The 27,876-nt window shown below is 36.9% G+C and overlaps 3 pseudogenes; all 3 read right to left on the bottom strand.

Annotated features, from left to right (window-relative positions):
- Nucleotides 1–7,680: 7,680 nt before the first annotated feature.
- LOC133056440 (olfactory receptor 4P4-like) lies at nt 7,681–8,616 on the bottom strand (annotated as a pseudogene).
- Nucleotides 8,617–16,929: 8,313 nt separating this feature from the next.
- Nucleotides 16,930–17,855, bottom strand: LOC133071036 (olfactory receptor 4P4-like; annotated as a pseudogene).
- A 9,093-nt stretch (nt 17,856–26,948) lies between these two features.
- LOC133070914 (olfactory receptor 4P4-like) lies at nt 26,949–27,876 on the bottom strand (annotated as a pseudogene).

Genomic DNA, 27,876 nt, shown 5'->3' with positions numbered 1-27,876 from the left:
TCAGCTCTCTTGAAGGCACTAGTAGAATAATGGTCTTCATGAAGGTTAAAACATTGAACACATAAGTGAAGAAAAGAAAACATAATTAAGTAAAAAATCAAGTGGTGATGCAAAAGCGATAAGGTCAAAATTAGATATGATGAAGATAATAAAATAAAATGGAGGAAAACCCACTTTTATCCAAGCATTGGTAAATTTCTGATGCTAGAGATAGGATACTGGTCACCTAGATGCTTCCAATATTCAGATGTTTGATATCAAGTGAAATAATGTAAACTGAAAGTTAGCTACTTTTTTGCTTCAGTTTTTTATATTTATGCTTTATACAGAAGAGGACATTTAAATCTAAAAAGACCTTCCAGTTTAGAGTGCATAATCAATCATCGTTTTTGAATCTGGGCAGTTGTCACACCTTATTCTTGGTGCTTTATATGTTTTACTTTCTTTTACTATTTGTAATGCAATCTTAAGTATAAAAAGGACTGCTTTGGATTTATTCATTCACACGAGTTGTTCTTGGTTGTATAACACAATGTACTTTAAACTTGAAGCTCAACAACTACACCTGTGATATAGACACATCTTTCCAGGAAACAATGAGAGAAGAACACATGAGTTTATAAAACAAAATCCATACATAACAGTATCTTTTCTTTACATTCTTTTTTCTTTGAATAAAGGCACAGACATACATTTCAATGAAATCACTTGAAATAAACAAAACCCAAACAAAATCCAAAATGAATTTCTGTTGAAAAAAATAAAGTCAACCTGGCTATATCACTGGTGGCCTGCAAAATTTCTTGATATTTAATTTTAAATAAGTAAACTGTTATTTCACACCACCAATATTAAGTTAAAAAGTTAATTTGCACCTGCTGTAGTACTGCTTAACTGTCCTATTCACCCTTCATGAGGTGCTATCAGGGTTGTAAAACTATTCTTCAGGAAGTCAAGTAGGATCTGTATGTATTTATATATATATGACATTGACATATATATATATATATGGGCATAATCAACCTGTGACTAACCATACATTTGCTTAACCTGAGTCTGATGAATCTAGACAATTCTAGGCAACTGATATTTTAAAAAATAGGAATTTTTTCAAATATTAGAGTTTGGAGGATCACTGACAATCTGAAAATTTCATCATTTTTAAATGTATTATCCAAAGCACACATGCTGTTTGTAATACACTATCAAAACAGAACTCATTTGAACCCTTGCTAATATGTTTTATATACCACAACAGCATATATAACCTTAAAGTAACACAATTAATGCCAAATAGAGCTGATGAGCCTAAAACAAGTACTGTAAAGACTATTACCTGCACATAATTTGCAGATGGTCTTCAAGTTAGTTTTAACTTATTCAGGAAAATGTCTTGGTCACACAACTCCCCACCCACCCTGACTTCATTTACACATTTTGCTAACCATTCACTAGCATTTACATATAGACTTAAATTAAATGTAAGTCTATAAAGCAGCGATTCAGACAAATCTAGATCAGTTCTCTAAAAATATCTTCAAATATTGCTTGAATTTTCAGGAAGAAAAATCCTACTGTTATACAAAGTGAGTGGTGGTTTGAATACCCCTGAAAACTACCCTGTGTTCCCAGAGAAACATTTGTTCATCCCACAAGAAGGTGATCTAGGATTCTAAATGCTGATGACTCACCAACACCTGCTCATATTCAAGAGTAAACAAGAACTTCTTGAGATATCTGCTAAAGCGGCATTCACATCCACGCCCTCAGAGTCATCTCTTTGATGCCTGTGCCTGAAAGAAGCTTGTTCTACATGAGCCAAATATAACCTGAGAGGAAACTATAAGAATACTTTGACTTAAAAAGTTAAAGAAATTGTTTTCCCAAAAGCATTTCTTAAAGATTCTAACCAAGGAACACTAATCAGTTGTCCAAGATTATATTCCACAGCCTTCTGGGAATTCTCAGAATACAAACATATTTAACTTTTTGTGTTAGCCAAGCTCTGGGCACTGTCTCCAGAGGTCAGTACTGTTATTCAGATCCAAAGAAGCTCAGTAAATTCTGCCGGTTCTGTCTAATTTCCTCCTGTGAAGAACAGAAAAGAACCTAGGTAACCCTTTGGGAGCACCGAGTTTGCTTTGAAGAAGGCCTCTATTTCCAAGCCAAAGAAGAAAAGAAGTTAGAGGAAAATCAGAAAGAGATATTCAGAGTCCCAACATTTTTTATGAACAAAAGCAACATAAGACGCATAAGAGTCAATTAACAATAAATCAATGACCTGTCACTTCACTACTTTCTGGGACCAGCGGCAGCAACCAACAGCAATGCCGTGCCAAGGCTGCAATGAGCGTTGGGCTGCGAGAGACGAAGGAAGAAGAGTCATCTGTGGGACGTCCCTGGCAGCTCACTGGTTAAGACTCTGCTACCAATGCAGGAGACAGGGGTTCAATCCCTGGTTGGGGAACTAAGAGCCCATAAGTTCCACGGTGTGGCCAAAAATAAAAGTCAATAAATATTTAAAAAAAAAAAAGAAAGAAAATTGTCAAAATATTTGAAATTTAAAACAGAATTCCTATTCTTATTGATAGGTTGGAATAGGCTCCACATTTGTTTACTGAAGTTTTAAATAGCTTAATGAAGTTAGAAACCAACAAAATACATGTATTTTTACCCCCCTTACTATTGAGCACTTTCCATTCAGTAGGTTTAGTCCTGCAGGGTGTATACACTCAGAACCATCTGCACAAATGGGCCCCAAGGGCAAAGAATAAATCAAAAGGAGATCACAAAGTAGTTTTATATGAATTAAAATAAAAACAAAATATATCAAAGTCTATACAATGCTGGTAAAGTATTAATTATAGGGAGATTTGCTGCACCAAACATCTATATTGGAAAAGAAAAATATTCTCGCATTTGTCCTCAATTTCTGTCTTAAAATTAGAAAGAACAAATAAACAAAGAAATAAAGATCAAAGTGAAAAATAAAAAATAAAAGCACAAGAAAATACAGTAGAGAGAAAAGGAAAGCAAAATAAGTACTCTAAAGCTGATAAACATCTAGCCATGTGACTCAGGAGCAAAGGAGAAATGACACATATTACCAACATCAAAAGTGAGGCATGATAGTGCTATAAATATACAGATATTAAAGAGCTAATAAGTAAATAATATAAGCAATTTTAGGCCTAAAATTTCAACAATCTGGATAAAAATTTTAAAAATTAGCAGATGATTTGAAAAGACACTTCACCAAAAAAGATATTTGAATGTCAAATTAGTGGGTGAAAATATGCTTAACACCATTAGTTATTTATGAATGCAAATTAAAGCCATAATGAGATGGCAGCTCACAACTCTAATATAGGCTAAAATTGAGAAAAGTGACATATCAAGTATTGAAGAGCATCTTGAACACTCATAAACTTCTTGTGGGGAGGTAAACTGGTACAATCACTCACTTTTCCAAAGTAGCTTGCAGTTTCCTAAAATGTTAAGTGTTCATAAGACCAGCCATTTTGCTCCTACATATATACCTTTCAAAACTATATGCAAAATCAGTAAGTTGTACATTAATGAACATAGCAGTGTTATTTGTAATAGGAAAAAACTGGACCTAACCCAAATGTCTATCAAGAACACAGTGAAAAAGCAAATTGTAAAATTTGCATTCATGGGATTTGCATTCAATTCCTCATCAATCAAAAAGGATGAACAATTGATGCATGCAACAATATGGATTAATCTTTAAATCATTATTATGAAAGAAACTAGTGAATGCAGAATTTATACTGTATGATTAAATGTATATAAATATCTAGAGAATGCAAACTAATCTATAGAGACAGAAAGCAAATCAACAGTTGCCAGAGAAAAGGGGTCCAGTAAAGGGCAAGAGGGAAGGCTACAATGAGCACAAGGAAACTCTTTGGAGTGATGGACACTCTCATTATTTTGATCGTGGGGATGGTTTCAGAGGTGTATACATTTGTCAAAACTGAACAAATTGTGCAGTTTAAATATGTTCAATGTATGATATGCCATTAGAAATGTTGAAAGTAACCTAAGATTGAGGGGATTAGTAACTAAAGAATGAACGTGGAGGAGGAGATCTCTCCTCAAAATTGGGAGTCAGCACTGGCGCAATTAAAAATTGGAGCCACGTGCTGTTGTAGCTGCAGCCAGAACCGCCACCGTCAGAGAACAAGCAGGAAGTGCTTTTCTAAGGCTAAGGTTGGCCAGAGGATATGCAGAGATTGAGTACAGAGAACAAGCTGGATACAGGGTGTCTGTGGTCTGAGGTGTGTATAAACTTTAGAGAAGAAACTAGAAAAAAAATAACAACAACTTGGACCTAGACTGGAAGATGTTGACTGGTGAATACTCAGATAGAGCACGCGTGTTGGAGCCTTGTTTCAAGGCAGGCACAAGGCCTGGGGTGCAAATGTCTGCTCTACTAGTGTCTGATGGTGCAGCAAGGTGATGGCCAGGATTGTCCTGGGGTTGTGAACTTGCTGAGAAAATGTGTGCTTGGGAACAGTTTTGGGAAGTGGAGAAGGATCCAGAAGGAAACAAAACAAACAAATAATTAGTGAGAATAAGGAAACAACAGAGGATGAGATGGTTGGATGGCATCACCGACGTGATGGAAATGAATTTGAGTAAGCTCTGGGAGTTGGTGATGGACAAGGAAGCCTGGTGTGCTGCAGTCCACGGGATACCAAAGAGTCAGACACGACTGAGTGAACTGTTCAGTCATTCAGTCGTGTCCGACTCTTTGTGTCCCCATGAACCGCACCACGCCAGGCGGCCCTGTCCATCACCAGCTCCCGGAGCACACCCAAACACATGCCCATTGAGTCGGTGATGCCATCCAACCATCTTATCCTCTGTCATCCCCTTCTCCTCCCACCTTCAATCTTTCCCAGCATCAGGGTCTTTTCCAATGAGTCAGCTCTTCGCATCAGGTGCCCAAAGTATTGGAGTTTCAGCTTCAACATCAGTCCTTCCAATGAACACCCAGGACTGATCTCCTTTAAGGTGGACTGGTTGGATCTCCTTGCTGTCCAAGGGACTCTCAAGAGTCTTCTCCAACACCACAGTTCAAAAGCATCCATTCTTTGGCATTCAGCTTTCTTCATAGTCCAACTCTCACATCCATACATGACTAGTGGAAAAAACCATAGCCTTGACTAGATGGAACTTTGTTGACAAAGTGATGTCTCTGCTTTTTAATATGCTGTCTAGGTTGGTCATAACATTCCTACCAAGGAGTAAGCGTCTTTTAATTTCATGGCTACAATCACCATCTGCAGTGATTTTGGAGCCCGAAAAAGTAAAGTCTGACACTGTTTCCATTGTTTCCCCATCTATTTCCCATGAAGTGATGGGACCAGATGCCATGATCTTAGTTTTCTGAATGTTGAGCTTTAAGCCAACTTTTTCACTCTCCTCTTTCCCTTTCATCAAGAGGCTCTTGTGTTCTTTTTCACTTTCTGCCATAAAGGTGGTGTCATCTGCATGTCTGAGGTCATTGATATTTCTCCCGGTAATCTTGATTCCAGTTTGTGCCTTCTCCAGCCAGCGTTTCTCATGATGTACTCTACATATAAGTTAAATGAGCAGGGTGACAATATACAACCTTGATGTACTCCTTTTCCTAGTTGGAACCAGTCTGTTGTTCCATGTCCAATTCTAACTGTTGCTTCCTGACCTGCATATAGGTTTCTCAAGTATTCCCATTTCTTTCAGAATTTTCCAGGGTTTGTTGTGATCCACACAGTCAAAGGCTTTGGCATAGTCAATAAAGCAGAAAGAGATGTTTTTCTAGAACTCTCTTGCTTTTTTGATGATCCAGCGGATGTTGACAATTTGGTCTCTTGTTCCTCTGCCTTTTCTAAAACCAGCTTGAACATCTGGAAGTTCACTGTTCACGTATTCCTGAAGCCTGGCTTGGAGAATTTTGAGCATCACTTTACTAGTGTGTGAGATGAGTGCAATTGTGCGGTAGTTTGAGCACTCTTTGGCATTGCCTTTCTTTGGGATTGGAATGAAAACTGACCTTTTCCAGTCCTGTGGCCACTGCTGAGTTTTCCAAATTTGCTGGCATATTGAGTGCAGCACTTTCCTGGCATCATCTTCTAGGATTTGAAATAGCTCAACTGGAATTCCATCACCTCCACTAGCTTTGTTCGTAGTGATGCTTCCTAAGGCCCACTTGACATCACATTCCAGGATGTCTGGCCCTAGGTCAGTGATCACACCATTGTGATTATCTGGGTCATGAAGATCTTATTTTTACAGTTCTTCTAGATATTCTTGCCATCTCTTCTTAATATCTTCTGCTTCTGTTAGGTCCCTACCATTTCTGTCTTTTATTGAGCCCATCTTTGCATGAAATGTTCCCTTGGTATCTCCAATTTTCTTGAATAGATCTCTAGTCTTTCCCATTCTATTGTTTTCCTCTGTTTCTTTGCACTGATCATGGAGGAAGGCTTTCTTCTCTCTCCTTGCTATTCTTTGGAACTGTGCATTCAAATGGATATATCTTTCCTTTTCTCCTTCGCTTTTGGCTTCTCTTCTTTTCACAGCTATTTGTAAGGCCTCCTCAGACACCCATTTTGCTTTTTTGCATTTATTTTTCTTGGGGATGGTCTTGATTCCTGTTTCCTATACAATGTCATGAACCTCCGTCCATAGTTCATCAGTCACTCTGTCTGTCAGATCTAGTCCCTTAAATCTATTTCACACTTCCACTAAATAGTCATAAGGGATTTGATTTAAGTCATACCTGAATGGTCTAGTGGTTTTCTCCACTTTCTTCAATTTCTAACTATTTCACCAAACAGAGATCAATACTGAAAAATAACATCTCCTTTATGAGCCTGTGGTGGTGTAGTCACTCAGTTGGACCCGACTATTCCAACCCCATTGACTGTTGCCCACCAGGCTCCTCTGTTCATACAATTTCCCAGGCAAGAGTATTTAAGTGCGTTGCCATTTTCTTCTCCAGGGAATCTTCCCAACCCAGGGATCTGAATCTGTATCTCCTGCATTGCAAGTGGATTGTTTACTGCTGAGCCACCAGAGAAGAGCTTTATGAACTTACATTTTCTTAATTTTCTGCATGTCCAGAGAATATCAGCAATTTGTCTTGTCCCCAAGTTTACATGTGAATGATTATGAAAATTCTCTTTAGCCTCATAGTTCACTATGGGTTAGAGAATTTGACACTTATATTTCTTCATTTCATCACCTCTGACATTTATAAAGTGGACAACTTGAGTTCAAATCATTCTCAAAGCCATAGAACTCTATGATTCCAAGCCTCCATTTACTCTTGCATAAAGTTTTTATTTAACATATTGAGTTCAATTCAGCTCAGTTTAGCCGCTCAGTCATGTCCAACTCTTTACGACCCCATGAACTGCAACACACCAGGCCTCCCTGTCCATCACCAACTCCCGGAGTCCACCCAAACCCAGGTCCATTGAGTCGGTGATGCCATCCAACCATCTCATCCTCTGTTGCCCCCTTCTTCTTCTGCCCTCAATCTTTCCCAGCATCAGTGTCTTTCCAAATGAGTCAGCTCTTCACATCAGGTAGCCAAAGTATTGGAGTTTCAGTTTCAACATCAGTCCTTCCAATGAACACCCAGAACTGATCAAGTAGAAGAAATCAATTATGTTTTTCTTCTGAAAACATCTTTTGACAACAAACTTTTCTAATAGCCTTTTTCGTCTCTGTGTTTCTCAGAGTGTAGATTAAGGGATTGAACATAGGAGCAATGATGGTATAAAAGAGAGAAAATATTTTGTCCTCAGGGAAAGTGGTAGGGGGTCTGAGGTAGGCAAAGATTGAAGGACCAAAAAATAAGGTAACGACAGTGATGTGAGACCCACAGGTATAGAGGGCTTTGCGCCTTCCTTCAGCTGAGTGGTTTCTTAAGTTGAATAATATAATGACATAGGACCCAAACTAGAGAACAAAGGTTACTAAGGCAATCATTCCTGAACTGGCAACCACCAGGACACCAGTGATGTAGGTATCAGTACAGGCAACTTTCAACAAAGGAAAAATGTCACAATAGTAGTGGTCAGTTTCATTGGGGCCACAGAAGGGCAAACTGACTATCATAGAGAACTGAGAAAAGGCATGGACGGCCCCACCAGCCCAAGCAGCCACGATAAGGAGATTGCATCTTGTCCTGTTCATGATAATCATGTAGTGGAGAGGCTTGCAGATGGCAACACAGTGGTCAAAGGCCATGACTGTAAGGACAAAGACCTCGATGATGCCAAAAAAGTGCATGGTGAAGACCTGCAGCATGCAGTTGCCGTAAGAGATGGTTTTCCTTCCCAGGAGCAGGTCACTGATCAGTGTGGGTGTCACACAAGAGGTATAGCAGATGTCCATGGAGGATAAGTGGCTGAGGAGATAGTACATTGGTTGGTGAAAAAGGACACTGCATCGGATGGAGACAAGGATCAGAAGGTTTCCCACCAACAGGGCAACATAACAGAATAAGAAGAACACAAAGCAAAACATCTATATTTTCTGGTCAGAGGAAAGCCCCGTAAAAATGAATTCCGATACATTCCTCTGATTTTCCATATGGTGAGTTTAATATGTATTATGCAAAAAATTGTTGAGTACCTGAAAGAAAAATCAGCACATGCATTTGGATGAAACACTTACAGTAAAACAATAGCAAGTTTACTATAAAATTATAACCATAAACATATCGTTGAAGCAAATTCATAAGGTTTTTACTGTACTTGTTATGGGAAATTATAGACTTTTTTTTGCCCCATAGCTTCCTTTTGTTTTAAAATATTCTATCCTATTGATGGAATTAAATATGTATTCTCTCAGTATTCCTCAGTTTTTAAATTTAATGATTAACATATCACTATTTCCTAAAGGGGAAGGGGAAATTATGGAGAAGGGAATGGCTACCCATTGCTGTATTCTTCCCTAGAGAATCTCACGGGCAGAGGAGCCTGGCAGGCTGCAGTCCATAGGGTCACACAGAGTCGGACACAACTGAAACGATTAAGGAGCAACAGCATAATATTTTGGGGGAAAATGAATATTTAGTTACTCATTTCTGGGTATGTGACATGTTGATATATTAAACGTGTGTTTTTTTGTACATGATACAGTTTTCATTTTATATAATGTTTCTTTCTCCAACACGATGTTGACTACCCCCTTGATTTTCTTCATGCCTAAGTGCAAGAAATATAAACAAATATATGACCTATTTTTCTGAATTTTGAAATGCTTGAGTGGACAATTTATTTGCAAAACAGTTGATTTCTTTGCTACTAGTGAAAGAAACATAATCTTATAAATCAAATAAGTCTTATAAGTCAAATCAATCCTGTAAGTTAAATAACTAGAATACATGATCACAGACACTGGAAAGCTGTCAATGACTGAGATCCTAAAAATAACTGTAAAATATATGCACCTTTTCTATTTAACCTTTAAGTATTAAAGTCACTGCTTTTGTAGTAAACTGTACATTTGTTAAAATTAGTGGTTTAATAAGTAAAGGAAAAAGAAAATTGCTTGTAATTACACAGGTATGTTTAACTCCTGCACATTTTATGTGTTTTATAGGTTTATATTTTACTGTTTAATCACTGAAATTCAGTAAAAGATGATGTTATAAAATGATAAAGCATAAGTTATGGTCAGTAAGCTTTCGACTATTATGTGTTGAATGAATGAGGGATTGATTCATGAATCTGCTTGTGTCTTATTTCTGCATAATTTTAAGACATACAGTATACAGGGGTGGAAAAATATGCACTACATACAGGGGAACTCATCTAAATGCTGCTCTCCACCCTGGTAAATCCAGAAGGTCTTCCTACCTTACTCCTAGATCAGGTTTGAAGACCATACCCAGCCATCACAGAGATGTTTTTAAAATATAAATTTTGTTTTTGTTGTAGAGTTATGTAGAAATTAACAAATTCATCATTAACCACATTGTGTAGCTATATTACTGGTAATACTTAAAGTGATTTTAACTAGCAAATAGATAAGACAATAAAACACATGTGGTACCATTTTAGTTTAATCTATTTGATTCCATGAGGCAGGAGTTTTTGACTTGGTCATATTATATCCTTAAATCTCTCCTTGCTAATCTCCATTTTTAACAGAATGACAGCAGATTTCCTCAGATTTTCCACTGATGATAGTAGTTAAATAGCACGTATTCATGCTGTGTGGTTCGTTTAAAAAATGTCACAATTATAGTCATAAGATATGTCTATTATACAGCAATAAAATAAAAACACATTTTTAATAAATTTAAGTGCATTGATATAAAGAGAACTGTTAAATTAGAAGGAGCCTAGTTATTAGAATGACTTAATCATGGGAACATGATCCCTTTGTTCCATTACAAAAGAATCTGATAAAAAGCAGCTGAATCAATTTCCCAAATCAGAAAGCTAATAAACAGTAGCTCATAGAAATAATCTGGTTTACATTTAGACTGCTGATGCCTCTTCTGGATGGAAACAGAGCAGACCAGGAATCATGAAGGACAGCAAGGGTGGGATCATTTGAATCTATATTTCAAATTCTTTGCAATATAGATTACAGGCAATATGCTAGGTCACTCTAAAAATACATCTATGAAGTTACAAGAATTAAGATGTAGATTAGCATTTATGATTTCAAGCCCATTTGCAACATCTTTGCCTACAATTTGACCACAGTAGTTTTCAGTGTCCCAGTTTGTACAGTTAAAGGATTAGCTATTTACTGTTGATTGAATGTTGTTAAGGAAATTATAGTGAACTATCAATTAAGTATTTCTACAGACACTGGCAATAACAAAATTAATCTAATAAATAAATTGAGGGGATAAAACTATAGTCATGGGAAAATTAACCTTTCTTTGACTGAAGAAAAATTTTCAAAACATTAAACTCATATATTACATTTATGCAAGTATAAATAGTTTTCAAGAAAGACAACAGCAAAAGAATTAGAAAAGCTGAGGAGTGTAAAATAAAGAGGAGAACTAATCACATTGATTCAAACTCCATACATAATAAATTCCATCAAGATTGTCAACACACACATTTGCCATTAGATGAAATAGTAGATCCTTATACCTGGCCCATTTATTACCCAATTTTTCAATATTTGGGTTTGAATAAATGTTACCATTGTGTCAAATATTTATTTCTAAATTAGTGGAAGACAAACAACTTTCATCCTACATAAGCTTAGACACTACCAAGTTTACTCTCCAAAATTATTTTAAATATTTTGCTTTCCATAAAATTGTTACTAAGAACTTATAACAAGAACAAAGTGTACTCTTTTGAGATTCTTTGGGAAGGATGTTTAATCTGTCTAAACTTCAGAATCCTTATATGTGCAACTGCAATATTGATACATTCTTAAAGAAAATATTGAGAAATACATAAAATTATAATGTGAAGCTTCCTAGTATGGTACCTAGTACATAACTACTAGACAGGATTCCTTTCCCTACTGTTAACTTACCTTCATCAATTTCAATCAGTCTAATTTATTTTAGGAAAATCATCATTTGATCTCTGTAGATTAGACTTTCAAAAGCCATAGACAACATAAACATTTCAAAATTCTAATGTTATTTCCCCTACTCCAATTCAGCCTGCAATATACAATTAAGGCTAAACATCACCAAAGCATGTACTCTTATCGCTATACCACAATTAAATGTATATAGCCTTACAGTAACAGTTAAGGAGAACAAAAGGCAAATAGCATGCCAATAGCCTAATACAAACAAAAACATCAGGGCAATTTTGAGTTGCCGTCAGGTTAGTTTCCAGCTCTTCAGGAAAATATCTGCTTGGTACATTCTCCACTTTTGGTAAGCACTGTACTAACCTTTTTCAATCATATAAACCTGAAATGAAATGGGAGACTACAAATCCATGATGCAAACAAAGCTACATTAATTCTCTGCAAATATCTTCAGGATTGTTTTTCTAGGAGAAGCTCTGTTGTTTTGCAAGGGAAATCAAGAGTTAGGTACCCCTGAAGTCATCCTGAACTCACAGAGAAGTATGAATTCTTTCCACAGGGATGTGATCTGGTCTTTTGATTACAGATATAATTTCTTTACACCTGCTCTGAATTGCAAGTAAGCCAGAGATATTTTTGTATACCTGCTAAAACAATGTGCACATGCATTCCGTAGGAGTCATCTATTTTACGCTTGTGCCTAGAGGAAATGATATCTGGAAGAGCCAAATATAAACAGGGCATTACAAGAATTCATTCTTTGAATGCTAGGGGCATTTGTTTTCCCAAAAGTGTTTCTAAAGCAGTCTTGCTATAATCACTAACCAGTTGTCCAAGGTTATATTCCTGAGGCCTCCTGGGAATTTTCAGTCTGTAAATTTGCTTTTCACTTTGCTTTAGCAGGGCTCTGGGCACTGGGTCTCTAGAGGGCAGCATTCTTATTCAGATCTGAGGAAGGTCAGGAAATTCTGCCATCTCTAGCTAACGCTCTTGCTTGAAAAGCAGGAGGGACAACACATGAAAAGATTCTCAACATCACTCATTATCAGAGAAATGCAAATCGAAACCACAATGAGGTACCATTACATGCCAGTCAGGATGGCTGCTATCCAAAAGTCTACAAGCAATAAATGCTGGAGAGGGTGTGGAGAAAAGGGAACCCTCTTACACTGTTGGTGGGAATGCAAACTAATACAGCCACTATGGAGAACAGTGTGGAGATTTCTTAAAAAACTGGAAATAGAACTGCCATATGACCCAGCAATCTCACTCCTGGGCATACACACCGAGGAAACCAGATCTGAAAGAGACACGTGCACCCCAATGTTCATCACAGCACTGTTTATAATAACCAGGACATGGAAGCAACCTAGATGCCCATCAGCAGATGAATGGATAAAGAAGCTGTGGTACATATACACCATGGAATATTACTCAGCCATTAAAAAGAATTCATTTGAATCAGTTCTAATGAGGTGGATGAAACTGGAGTCCATTATACAGAGTGAAGTACTCCAGAAAGATAAAGACCAATACAGTATACTAACACATATATATGGAATTTAGAAAGATGGTAACGATAACCCTATATGCAAAACAGAAAAAGAGACACAGATGTACAGAACAGACTTATGGACTCTGTGCGGGAAGGCGAGGGTGGGATGTTTCGAGAGGATAGCATTGAAACATGTATATTATCTATAGTGAAACAGATCACCAACCCAGGTTGGATGCATGAGACAAGTGCTCGGGCCTGGTGCACCGGGAAGACCCAGAGGGATCAGGTAGAGAGGGAGGGGGGAGGGGGGATCGGGATGGGGAATACATGTAAATCCATGGCTGATTCATGTCAATGTATGACAAAAACCACTACAATACTGTAAAGTAATTAGCCACCAACTAATAAAAAAATAAATGGGAAAAAAAAAAAAGAAAAGAAAAGCAGGAGGGGGACTTAGTAGCCCTGAGGAAGCATGAGGTTTCTTTGGAGGAGGTCTCTACTTCTTGAGAGCGGAACAACAAAGAGAATCAAAGCGAAACATACAGAGTTCGAATAATTGTCGGGAACAAAGCAAATGGATACAGGAGTCACTTAATGAAAATACTGACCAGCTGGCGCTCTATTCCTCTCAGTCCCAGGGTATCTACTTCCACGTTTATTTCCATTTCTCAAATGGGAGATTGGGTTTTGCAAAGAAAAGGAAGAGAAAATAACCAAACAAAATTAACTTTCTTTTCCATTCCTTTTGGCAAAAGGGAAAAGATACAACTGTGAATCATCAGCTGGGAGTCAATATTACAGGTTATTACAATATATTGGATATAATTGCCTGGGCTACAGTGAATCCTTACCACTTCTCAGTTTTACATGTAGGGGTTTGAATCTGTTAACTCCATACTCCTAATCTGTCCTTCCTCCCCTTTCGTTCCCCTTTGATAATCATGGGTTTGACTTCTACTTCTGTGAGTCTGCTTGTGTTTCGTATATGATTCATTTGTATTGTTTTTTAGATTCCACATGTAAGTGATATCATATCGTATTTGTCTTTGTCTGACTTATTTCACTAAGCATAATACTCTCTAGGACCATCAGCATTGCTGCAAAAGGCAATATTTCATTCTTTCAAAATTATCATCAATCTGGAAAATTTTCAGTAAACGGCACTTTAATTTTTTTTTCTCATTGTATCCAAACCCTAGAGTTTGATAAATATTAGTTCTTCACTTTTGTTTTACTTCATTGATAATGAATATTAATATCTTTTTGATATTCTCTATCTTTTTGTCTCTCTAATTCTGTGTTCTGGTAATTTGTTAATAACTGCAATTCTATTTACTATTTCTTTCATAAGATAAATTTCTTAAGATATTTACTGTTTCTTTCTTTCTTTTTTGTTTTATCCATCAAATTTCAAATTAAAATACTATTTTTTATTTAATTTTTAAAATAACTTTGAGATTCATATAGCATGCTTTGAAAATTATATTTTTATAATAATAAATATTTTTACATTATATTTTTGTCCGATGACCTCAATAAGGGAAGTCATTGTGTGACATACTCTGCAATATCTATTTTCAATATAATTTTCCCCTGTATTCAAGGTTATTTTTTTAATGTGGTTATCACATTTTGGAAAAATTTAAATACTTTCTCTCTTAGTTTGATTTTGAATTCAAGAATGTTTATCTCATTTGTGCTATAATAGAAGTTCCTGGAAAGTTGTAATTGTCTATATTTTGTGTTTGTGTGCATTGCAAACCAGCATTCGCACTTGTTGTTGTTCAGTTGCTCAATCATGTCCAGCTCTTTGCGGCCCCATGGACTGCTTCCCTGTCCTTCACTAACTCCTGGGGCTTGCTCAAACTCTGTCCCTTGAGTCCATGATGCCATACAGTCATCTCATCCTCTGTTGTCCCCTTCTCCTCCCGCCTTCAATCTTTCCCAGCATCAGGGTCTTTTCCCGTGAGCTGGCTCTCTGCAGCAGGCGGCCAAAGTATTGGCGCTTCAGCTTCAGCATCAGTCCTTCCAATGGATGTTCAAGATTGCTTTCCTTTAGGATTGACTGGTTTGACCCCTTGCAGTCCAAGGATCTCTCATGTTCTCCAACACCAGTTTGAAGGCATCAATCTTTGGCTCTCAGCCTTTTTTACTGTCCAGTTCTCACACCTGTACATGACTACTGGAAAACCAACACTTTGAACATACAGACCTTTCTTGGCAAAGTAATGTCTCTGCTTTTTAAAACAGTGTAGATTTGTCATTGCTTTTCTTTCAGGGAGCAAGTGTCTTTTAATTTCATGGCTGCAGTCGCCATTCACAGTGATTTTGGAGCCCAAGAAAATAAAGTCTGTCACAATTTCCATTGTTTCCTCATTTATTTGCCATGAAGTGATGGGACCGGATGCCATGATCTTTGTTTTTTGTGTGTCGAGTTTTAAGCCAACTTTTTCACTCTCCTTCTCCACCTTTATCAAGAGGCTTTTTAATTCCTCTTTGCTTTCTGCTTTAAGGGTGGCATCACCTGCATATACCTACTTTACCTGAAACCACTGCCCCTATTTAGAGGTCACTGAAATACATTTTTTCTTTTTACTCAGAATCTAAATAAATAATTTTCCAGCTTTACTTATGATAAGCATTTCCATATCCTCTAGTAAATATCTTATTTGTAATATTTCCCAGTGATGATTACCTAAATATTAATCTTGTAAACATTACCTGACATTCTATTCTGCAAATTTTTCCTAAGCTCCAATGTCCAAGCTTTCTTTCTAACAGTCTTATCCTTTGAATCTGTGATTGACAGCTTGATTGGCATTGATTAATATACCCCAGACCCTAGTGATGAATTCTAAAAGTGTCAGAAGTTTCACATATTTCTAAACCTTTTATTTCATCCACCCTAATGTCTTTCTAGTGACATTTTAAAATTTAATATATTTTAGTTTATGTCAGTAACATATTAGCAAAGATTACTAATACAAGGGTGCACCACTATCTTAAAATTTTAAGTATTAAAATTTACCATGTAAAACATATTGAAAAGAAACAACAGAAGACATATATACACCAAAATACATTCCAATGTGTTTAAAGCAGTGCTACTCTCAATAGCTCTAAGCAAGAAATGACCCAAGTGCCTAGCACTAAAAGAATGGATAAATTAATGGTCACATATTCATGCAATGAGATGCTGTAGATCAGTGAAAGCCATCAGAGAAGTTGATGCTTGATGAATGAATATTACAAACACAATAATAGAAAAATGGACACAAGATATTGATCTCTCTTGCTATCTTTCTATAGAATACAAAAAAGATATAAATTGATTTTAAAGATAAAGATGGTGATTTTGTGGGGAAATCGTGATTATACAGGGGTACAGGATGGAGTTCTGGTATATTAATTTCTGACTCAATCTGGCTGCTGATTACCTGGCGTTGCTCAGTTTTTGACCATTCATGAACTAGACATGAGTGACGTGCATGTATAGCCCAATAAAAGTTTGAAAATGGAAGGTAATATCTTACTCAGTTTCTCAGCATTCTAAGGCATAAAAAGTGCATGATTTATTTTATCTTTTTTCAATAGGATGCTAAATATGTGATGCAACTTTTTGTTTTTAGTGCATACTCTGGCTATTTTGCATAAACATAGCCTTAATTGTTAAGACAGATGAAGGAGGGTGAGAATAAGAATAATGCTTAAAATTATGTAAGGTGCCAGTGTAGAAACATAGAACAACAGACAGGATATGCTTTTTTTTTTTTTTTTTCACTTATCTCTCCAAGCAGAGGTGATGAGAATGGATCTTATTCCCAGCCGCGATCTCACGGAACCTTGTCATGAAACGCAGAAAAGCTTCAGAAAAGTTACTTTCTTTCCAGAAGTACATGACGATACCAAACTTTCCTCAAGGCATTCTTCATCTCCGTGTTTCTCAGCGTGTAGATCAGAGGGTTGAACATCGGGGCAATGATAGTGTAAAAAAGAGCAAACATTTTATCTTCTGGGAAAGTTGTGGCTGGTCTGATGTAAATGAATGACGCAGGTGCAAAAAACAGGACAACTGTGATGTGAGACCTGCAAGTGGAGGGAGCTTTGCTGCGGCTCTCCACGGAACATGCCCTGATGCCGAACAATATAAAAAGGAAGACAGCATCAAGACAGCAAAGGTCACCAAAACAACTAGGCCCGCATTAGCAATAACTAAGAAACCTATCACGCGTGTATTCGAGCAGGCCAGTTTCAGCAAAGGATACACGCCTCAGAAGTAGTGATCTGTCTCAGTGGGGCCACAGAAGGGTAAGAAGACGGTGAGAAGGAACTGGCTGGCAGAGTGTGTAAGTCCCCCAGTAGAGCAGGTGATGATGAGGGCATTACACCTCTGCCTGCTCATGACGACGGCGTAGTGCAGGGGCTTGCAGATGGCCACGGAGCGGTCATAGGCCATCCCTGTGAGGATAAAGATCTCAGTGCCTCCAAAGAAGTGCACGGTAAAGAGCTGTGCCATACAGTTCCTGTAGGAAATGGTCTTCCTTTCTGCCAGTAAGTCAGTTATTAGCTTGGGTGTCACGGTCGATGTGTAGCAAAGGTCAGAGACTGAGAGGTAATTAAGGAAAAAATACATGGGCTGCTCAATGAGCTGACTGCAGGTGATAGAAATCATGATGAGCGCATTTCCTATCCAAATAGCAATGTAGCAAAATAAGAATAAGAGGAAGCAGAGGATTTCAGTGTTCTTGTTTTTGGAAAGTCCCAAAAGAATAAATACAGTGACATTATTGCATTTTTCCATGGTTAGTGTAGATGGAACACATAAATTACCTGAAATGATATAATTCATGAACCAATGTTTAGAAATGCTTATTGAGAAGAGTAATGATCCTATGATTTTAAAGACACTAATTATTAGTAGGTTTAATAGGACTCATTTAAGTGTCTCTGCATAAAAATCAGGTACTCAGAATACTTTTTACTAAGAATCTGTGTTAATATATACTGACTGATTGCTGCTAATTCTTCCATCAAATTGTGATCAGCATTGGTGTTAGTCGACATGAATGTCTTTTATCAATCCACAATAGAGTTTTGAATGCTTCTGAAAAGATGACAGTTGTGGGTTAACAATGTGCTCCATCAAAAACTTTTATAATAAGAAATAATAAAAATAAACTAGGATAAATTCTTTTCAGATGTCTTCATGGTGTCTGTATTTTCATACTATATGTTTTCATAATCAACCTCATACTTGGCTTCTTGATCAATTTCTGTTTAAATGTTTGGTTCAATTCTCCCTATGATTGATTAAGTTAACATTGTTACCTACATGATGAACAATTGCATTATAATAGAGATAGCATTTTAAGAGAAATAAAATTTGTTCCCATAGCAGAATTTTAAGAGCTTCTGCTAAATTAAAATTAAACTAATTTAGGAATTTGTTTAAAGAAAAATTTATTGAGAAGTAGCTTCTGATCAGTCCCAAATCAGACCATGGTAGATTAGCCAGTTAGTAGAAAGGCTGTTCATTTCAATTTGAATAAAATAATAATGTTGAATATAACACTGGCTTGAAGCATTCACTATATACTTCAAAAATGTCCTTTATCACGACTAAAACATATTAAAACATTTACATAATTTTAAATTTCTATCTAAAGGAAAATTAGGAATAATCTCAGAAAAGCCAATTCATCAATTTGCATTTACTAGGAGTTTACTAAAAATTTTCCTTGAAGGCTAGCTGTCGTTTTATCCAGAAGGCTACAGCTATGCTTAATTTCTTACCTGGCATTCTTCCTTGATTCATCATCTTCATTGACATAGGACTACTATGATTAACTTAACATATTTTAATGTCTTTAAAAATAAAGATTACAATATAATAATTCATTATATTTTTGGGGTACCCTCGTTATACGTCTTAATTAAGCCACTAAATTCAGACATAAATTTTGCAAGGTAGTTAATATATTTAACTTTTTCTTCTTTTTTAACCCAAGAAAAATATTCTTTAGAATTCAGACTGACTCTGGGACAATTTTGATCACAAGTGAGAAAGATTTTTTAAAAAAGCATAAAATAGTGTACACATGTCAAGATGATTGTGTTAAAATAAATGTACACAAAATAAATTATGTTCAGAGGCTATTTGTATATAGTAACATATCTAGTATGCAGCAAACTAGGGTTTATAGCTTAACTTTTCTGACTCCCTTGCCTGTTTCACAACGTTTCAAAAAGGAAAAAAAAAAAAAGCAAAGCAACAAGAAATATTTAACATTAACCCCACTTTACCCAACTCTGAAGTTTGCATAGCTTTCTTAAACCTTCTAGATAAATCTATGATACCTCCTGAATCAATCATTGTTCCATTCTAGTCACAAAAACTTAAATTTAAAAAATGTGTAAATGGAAACACAGAACATAGTTAGGCTAAAGTCTCTATGAGAAACCACAAGCCAAGTCAGCTCCGAATTGCCATAAATGAGCCACTCAAAAATGTAACAAGCATACAGTTCATCTACTGTAGGAAGCAATTTCATATTCTCTCAAGTGTGAGCACTAACAGTGCATCTCAACTCTTAACCATGTAAATAATAGGCAGGAGAAATATATTTAGGAGCATGTCCTAACATTGCCACTTCTTATTATCTGTGAACTTGAAAACTCCTGGCTCTGTGAAATGAAGAAATTAGCCTCATTGTTCTAATAGCCCTTTCTGCTATTATGTCTTTTTCAGAATAAAAATTAGCTTAATATTGTTTAATGTTTTACTGACCTTCTCCCTTGAGTTATAACAACGTGTCCTCTTTTTTTATATGCAGTCATCCTGCAGTATTATTTTATGACTTTGATCTTATTTTTCCAGAATCTGTTATTCCACCCTCAGTTTACTCCCAGATCCTCCTTAATTTCCTGGTCCCTTAATCAAAAAATTTCCTAGGCTATAGAATTCACAGTAAAGCCTATTTTAAAAGCAACAGCTAATTAATATTTTCTTAACCCAGTAGTTAAAAATACATTGCAAGAAATACCACATATTTATGGAAGCTCCTGACAAGGAAGAAAAAGACACAATTTACTCACATATTTTCCTCTGCATTTATTTTGAATCTATTCTTCTTGTGTAGTTTCTGTCTTGTCTTCATTGAAATGATAGTCATCCTTTAACTCCTCAAGTGATTTCCTTTCAAGTTTCTGACTTGAATGCTACTGTTGAGTTTCACTTTCTAATTTTCCCCGATCTGTAAAGAAATAGTACAACATTTACATAATTTTAGTAACTACTGTCCCCTACAACACCATCAAGTCAAATCAATGATGGGGGTTTATTCCACAGAAAAAAGCTTGAGGATAAGAAGAGTATTCTGTTATCCAAAACTAGACAAATGGAATTTTATAGACTCTGTATTTCTATTACCACATCATTCCTGAGGGGTTTAGGCACAAAACTCTGTAAAGTTTTAAGTAAACTTTATATCCGAAAGGTACATATATTTCTTCCCAAAAGGTTGCTTACTTAGTTCAAGTTAATTATGTATACTGGGTTTCCCAGGTGGCTCAGTGGTAGAGAATCCCCCTGCCAATGCAGAAGATGTGGGTTTGATCTCTGGGTCAGGAAGATCCCCTGGAGAAGGAAATGGCAACCCACTCCAGTATTCTTGCCTGGAAATCCCATGGACAGAGGAGCTTAACAGGCTACAGTCCATGGGGTCGCAAAGATTCAGACATGGCTTAGAGACTAAACAGCAACAAGAATTATGTGTATGTTCCAAAATAATCCACTCACCTTTGTCCTTTTAGATCTAAGTTATCAGAGCAACTCTAGAAGTGGACTATAAATGCTCTGCAAAAAGAGGCAACCCTGCAGCATCTCAGCATCCCTTGACGACTGAGATCTGCTATTTATGCAATTTGAGTTTCTTTTCTCCTGAGTTTCTTTTCTTCTGAGGAAATCTGTAGTCAGTCCTTTTGTTAAGAAATAATTTTCATCCATCCTCGTGTAATGTTTTCATCTTTGTCTCCAAGAGGGCAAAATGAATGTTCTTTAATGTACTTCCAGGTAAGATGAATTTTTCCGGAAAATTACAGATATATAGAACTTTCTTTCATATCTTTCTAGGTTTACAAAAAACTTACCAGACTAATTTGTCAACAGTGGAGTCGAGCATTGTGTAATTTTGCTCTCATAATTTTTCAACAGCTATTCCTCTTTTCACGTCTATATTCAAAACTAACGGTTGCTTCTGCCCTGCTCTGTGAGCCTCCTTAATATAGCAAATATTTACTATCTGTAAGGTCTGAGCCAATTGATGGGGTTTAGCTTATTGGTCTTTGTATCAACCCTAAGGGATAGATAACTCTTATCAACTCCATTGCACAGATGAAGAAACTGGAGTTTAGAAAAGTACGTCAAGAAGTGATTCTCAAGAAATAGAAGTTACAATAGTCTTTGATGATGAATACAGAAAGCACTAAACCTAACTTCCTCTTATTTTTTTTCTTTTTTCATTATAGTATTTGTTTTAATATAGTAGTGACTTAATTACTATAACCCAGATGATTTTTAGGCATGTAACCCTGATCACATCATCTCAAAATTCAACAAAATTAACTACATTTTCAATTCAATTTTTTAAGTAGAATTGGTGTTTGATTAGTAGCTATTTTTAATCTAGAAGTCTCATTTATGTCACTTTATAAAACAGTACCAGTGGAGTAATTAATCTGTGAAATAATTTATTGTTCTCTGATTCCACATATATCTCATCTAGCTGTCCTTCCTCCCACCTTTTTTGTTGTTGTTGTTGTTAAGATGTGGTTAGAATGTTTAACACTAAGCTCTTCTTACGGCATTTTTCATCTTTACATCCCTCAGCATATAGATTAAGAGATTGAACATAGGAGCAATAATGATGTAGAGAGAGAAGAATACTAAATGAAACGTGGTATGCTGGACTGAATTGTGGAATATAAAGAAAATGTAAATGTAATTGCTACATCAAAGAGATGTATGATTCCCATTCTCCCTGCAGCATTATTCACTATAACCACAACACGGAAACTGCCTAAGAAAATGTGATATATGCATATATGTGTTTATGCATATACAAAAGAAACAAATCTTGCCACTTTAATAACACAGATGGAACTCGAGAGCATTATAATAAATGAAGTAAGACAGACACAAAAGGAAAAATACCATATAATCGTACTTATATGTGAAATCTTAAAAAAAGGAAAAGCAAGCAAACCTGAATTCATAGATTCAGAGAAAAGATTGCTGGTTGCCAGAGGTGGGTTGAAGGGGCATGACAAAATGGGTGAAGAGAGGCAAAAGGTCCAAAGTTGCAGTTATCAAATTTATTTATAACATAGATAAATCCTTCCTGGATATGTGGATATATATATATATATATATATAAACTAAAAATTATGTAGTTATATGTCAATATGCTTCAATTTGAAAAATGCTGTCAACCTATTACTCCTGACAGCCGGTACAAGAAGTACTAAGTAATTTCTGTGAAATATTCTGGTAAAGTCTCAAGTCTCATTTAGGTATTTGTGTTTAGATTTGTATCAAAAAATGTTTTTAGTGCTAGGTCAATAGTGTTTGAAATAAGAATTCTGATCACTAATAATGCTCTATAACTAGAAATTCATACTATTAAGGGAATATGATAATGAAAACAAATATTTACCTTTTAAAGATGCCAGCAAAGGTCCATCTAGTCAAAGCTATGGTTTTTCCAGTAGTCATGTATGGATGTAAGAGTTGGACCATAAAGAAAGTTGAGCACTGAAGAACTGATGCTTTTGAACTGTGGTGTTGAAGACTCTTGAGAGTCCCTTAGACCTCAAGGGGATCCAACCAGTCCATTCTAAAGGAGATCAGTCCTGAATATTCATTGGAAGGACTGGTACTGAAGCTGAAACTCCCATACTTTGGCCACCTGATGCGAAGAACTGACTCATGTGAAAAGACCCTGATGCTGGGAAAGATTGAAGGGGGGAGGAGAAGGGGATGACAAAGGATGAGATGTTTGGATGGCATCACCGACTCAATGAACATGAGTTTGAGCAAACTCTGGGAGTTGGTGATGGACAAGGAGGCCTGGCATGCTGGGCTTTGCGTCCATGGGGTCGCAAAGAGTCTGACATGACTGAGGGTGTGAACTGAACTGAACTGATAGTCCTTTGAAATGAATCTATTAATTAACTCAACTTCTATTTCACTTTTACTGACAGTTTTGTTTGGTTCTGTTCAGCTAAGTAAACATCATAGAACATGACTAAAATTAAATTTGGCGATTTAAAAAAAAATAACAACACAATTTTCCTAGTGATACAGTGGATAGGAATCTGCCTGCCAAGGCAGGGTACCTGGGTTCAGTCCTTGGTCTAGGAAGATTTCACATGCCGCAGAGCAACCAAAGTCCCTGTTCTATGACTACTGAGCCCACAAGCTCCAGAGCCAGGGCTATGCAGCCAGAGAAGCGACCACAATCAGAAGCCTGTGCCCCCAGCAAAGAGCGGCTGTACTTACTGCAACTGGAGAAAGCCAGGGTGCAGCTGGAAGACCCAGGACAGCAAAGCATACAAAACACTGAAAATTTAAACATACAGTAATAACATCAATAACACTTTCCTTAACATTCTTGGTTTTGAGATAGTTTATTTTTCTCTGGTCGTTGTTGCTGTCCACACTGCCACTTTTTCAGGAATCTTTGTTCTCTGACCAGTGATTGAACCCAGGGACCCAACAGTGAAAATGCCGAGTATTAACCACTGGACTGCCAGTTTTGCCAGTTGTTTAATCTCTAAGTCATGTTGGACTCTGTAACCCCATGGACTGTAGCCCACCAGGCTCCTCTGTCCATGAAATTTCCTAGGTAAGATTACTGGAGTGGGTTGCTCTTTCCTTCTCTAGGGATTCTTCCCAACCAACCCAGAGACTGAATCTGCGTTTCCTGCTTTGGCAGGTGGATTCTCTACCAGTGAGCCACCAGGGAATTCCCAAATCTGGAGATAATTTGATTCTTTATTAGAAATTCTTGGGATGGTAACTTGTGCAGTTCCTCTCTGCTCTAAAAACAATACTTAATTTTACCTTTGTTATCATTTTTTCCATCCTTTATAACTCCTTGTGGGCTTCCCAAGTGCTGTCAGTGATAAACGACCCACTTGTCAGTGCAGGAGATGTAAGAGACACAAGGTGATCCCTGAGTTGGTAAGTCCCCTGGAGGATGGCATGGAAACCCATTCCACTATTCTTGCCTGGAGAATCCCATGGACAGAGGAGCCTGTTGGGCTATAGTCTGTAGGGTCACAAAGAGTTAAGCAACTAGGCACACACATGCATATTTCCTTATATAGCATCTTTAGAATGATTGTGACTCTTGCAATTTTTAATTTTTACACAATTTTAAAGGTTACTTTCATTTACAAAGTCATGGGTATATTTTCCGTGTTTTACAATACATCCTTTAACCTATCTTGCATCCAAAAGTTTACACATTCCATTCCCCCACCCCTATTTTGCCATCCCCCCCAATGGTAACTATTAGTTTTTTCTCTATATCTGTGAGTCTACTTCCTTTATGCTATATTCAGTAATTTGTCATAGCTTTTAGATTTCACATTTAGGAGATATCATAGAGTATTTATCTTTCTCTTTCTGATTTATTTCACTTAGCATAACGCTCTCCAAGTCAATCCATGTTCCTGAAAGTGGTAATATGCATCATTCTTTTTTTGACTGAGTGGTATTCCTCTGTGTGTGTGTGTGTGTGTGTGTGTGTGTGTGCGTGCACGCACCATGTCTTCTGTATCAATTCATCTGGTAATGGACACTTAGCTTACTTCCCTGGCAATTATAATAATGCTGCTATTGAACATTGCTGTTGTTGTTGTTCGGTTGCTAAGTCGTGTCCAACTATTTGCAACCCTGTGAAATTCAGCACACCAGGCTTTCCTGTCCTTCACTGTCTCCCAGAGTTTGCTCAAATTCATGTCCATTGAGTCAGTGATGCCATCCAACCACCTTATCCTCTATCATCCACTTCTACTCCTGCCTTTAATCTTTCCCAGTATTAGGGTCTTTTCCAATGAGTTGGCTCTTCAAATCACATAGCCAAAGTATCAGTGCTTCAGCATCAGTCCTTCCAATGAATATTCAGGGTTGATTTCATTTATAGTTGACTGGTTTGATCTCCTTGCAGTGCAAGGGACTCAATGAAGGGAATATATTTTTTTTTTCAATTAGTATGTGTGACTTCTTAATTATATTTCAATTAGTATGTGTTATTTTATTTTATGGGCTCCCAAATCACTGCAGATTGTGATTGCAGCCATGAAATTAAAAGACCCTTACTCCTTGGAAGGAAAGTTATGACCAACCTAGATAGCATATTAAAAAGCAGAGATATTACTTTGCCAACAAAGGTCCTTCTAGTCAAGGCTATGGTTTTTCCAGTGGTTATGTATGGATGTGAGAGTTGGACTGTGAAGAAAGTTGAGCACCAAAAAATTGATGCTTTTGAACTGTGGTGTTGGAGAAGACTCTTGAGAGTCCCTTGAACTGCAAGGAGATCCAACCAGTCCATCCTGAAGGAGATCAGTCCTGGGTGTTCATTGCAAGGACTGATGTTGAAGCTGAAACTCCAATACTTTGGCCACCTGATATGAAGAGCTGACTCATTTGAAAAGACCCTGATGCTGGGAGATATTGAGGGCAGGAAAAGGCAGAGGGCAGAGGATGAGATAGTTAGATGGCATCACTGACTCAATGGACATGAGTTTGGGTAAACTCTGGAAGTTGGTGATAGACAGGAAGGCCTGGTGTGCTGCGGTTCATGGGGTCACAAAGAGTCAGACATAACTGAGCAACTGAACTGAAGTGAATGAATTTAAGTTTCTTGTAGTGTTGAATAGTATTCCATTGTCTGGAAGTACCACATTTTATCTATCCACCTACAGAAGGACATCCTATTTATCTACAAGATTTGACAATTAACAATAAAGTTGCTATTAATATCCATGTGCTACAAAAATTCACTCACTTGTTTCTTTCTTTGACTTTACTCGCATATTATTTGTCTTTTGCTAGTTTTTTTCCCCCTCATTGTTGCATGACAGATCTTTGAGTACCAACCCAATCATGAGCCAATTATCACTTTAGGCAGTTAAGGGTTAACACCTACATTTTATTATTAATCACTTCTGTAAGTTTTGTGGGAAATGCTTTATATTCTGATCTATAGGTGGAAAACATTGATTGTGGTTTTAATCTTCCTAAATTATTGATTCTTAGTTTGTCTTTACTAGTTTTTACTATTTTTTAATGTGAAGTCAGGTGACCATCTGGAAGCGAGTTAAAAGAGTCTGTTATACTGATCTTTTGTTAATTACTGATTTCTGAATGCTACTAAAATATGCATGTGAATATTCTTTCACAAATCTAAGGATATCATTTTATCTCATATTTTAGCTTTTCTACTGCCATATAATATGAGCCACCATATGGTCTGGCCCATAAGCCCAGAGTTTTTAAAGCAATTATAATTTAAAATATTTTTATCTTAATATTCAAAGGTCAATATAGAATTGTCTTATTTGTTTTGAACCAGTTTTTTTGTTTTTATTTCCTTGCAGGTAACCATGTCTACCTCACCATAATACTCCAAAAAACTGATCAACCTTCCAGCTATTTTGGTATGCTCAAATTAGTAGTGGTTTTGATTTTAAGTTTCTAAACTTCTGTTCTCAATAATTCCATTCACATGATGATAGAATATAAAGTCTATGAGATAGTCTTTTTTTTTAAATTTACATCAGTCTCTTTTCTTTTATAAAATTGCTTACATACAAGCTTCTTCACACACTAATCGTGTGCTTTCTTTGAAGATAACCTTTGACACCAAACTTTCCTCATGGCATTTTTCATCTCAGTATTTCTCAGTGTATAGATTAAAGGATTGAACACAGGGGCGATGACAGTGTGAAATAGTGCAAGTACCATGTCCTCAGGGTAAGTAGTAGGAGGTCTAAGGTAACCAAAGATCGAAGGTCCAAAAAGTAAGAGGACTACTGTGATATGAGACGCACAGGTGGAGAGGGCTTTGTGTCTTCCCTCCGCTGAGTGACTTCTTAAAGTGAATAGTATGATGACATAAGAAACAAATAAGACAGCAAAAGTAACTAAGGAAACCGTTCCTGAGTTGGCAACCAGAAGGACACCAGTGATGGAGGGATCAGCACAAGCAATTTTAAGCATAGGGAAGATCACAAAAACAGTGACCAGTTTCATTAGAACCACAAAAAGGCAACTGGATTATCATAGATAATTGAGGAAAAGAAGGGACAGCCCCACCAGCCCAAGTGGCCAAGACTAGAAGAGTGCATCTTGTCCTGTTCGTGACAATCACATAGTGGAGAGGTTTACAAATGGCCGTGTAGCGACCAAAAGCCATGGCAGGAAGAACGAAGACTCAATGCTGCCAAAAACGCATCACAAAATCTGGAGCGTGCAGTTATCGTGAGAAATGTTTGTTTTCCCCCTAGCAGATCACCAGTTAGTTTGGGTGTAACACTAGAGGTACAGCAGCTGTCTATGAACAATAAGTGACTGAGGAAACAGTGCACTGGTTGGTTAAGAAGAGGACTGCCCGGAATGGACACAAGGGTCAGAGACTCCCTACCAACAGGGTCACAGAGCAGAATGAAAGGAGCACAGAGCAAAATGTTTGCATGTTCTGGTCATGAGAAAGTCCCAAAAGGATGAATCCTGAGACGTCTCTCTGGTGTTCCAT

This window comes from Dama dama, chromosome 1, assembly GCF_033118175.1.
Source record: "Dama dama isolate Ldn47 chromosome 1, ASM3311817v1, whole genome shotgun sequence".
In the NCBI taxonomy this organism is placed as follows: domain Eukaryota; kingdom Metazoa; phylum Chordata; class Mammalia; order Artiodactyla; family Cervidae; genus Dama; species Dama dama.
The sequence above is the reverse complement of the archived record's forward strand: the minus strand, read 5'-3'. Positions and strand labels throughout refer to the sequence as shown.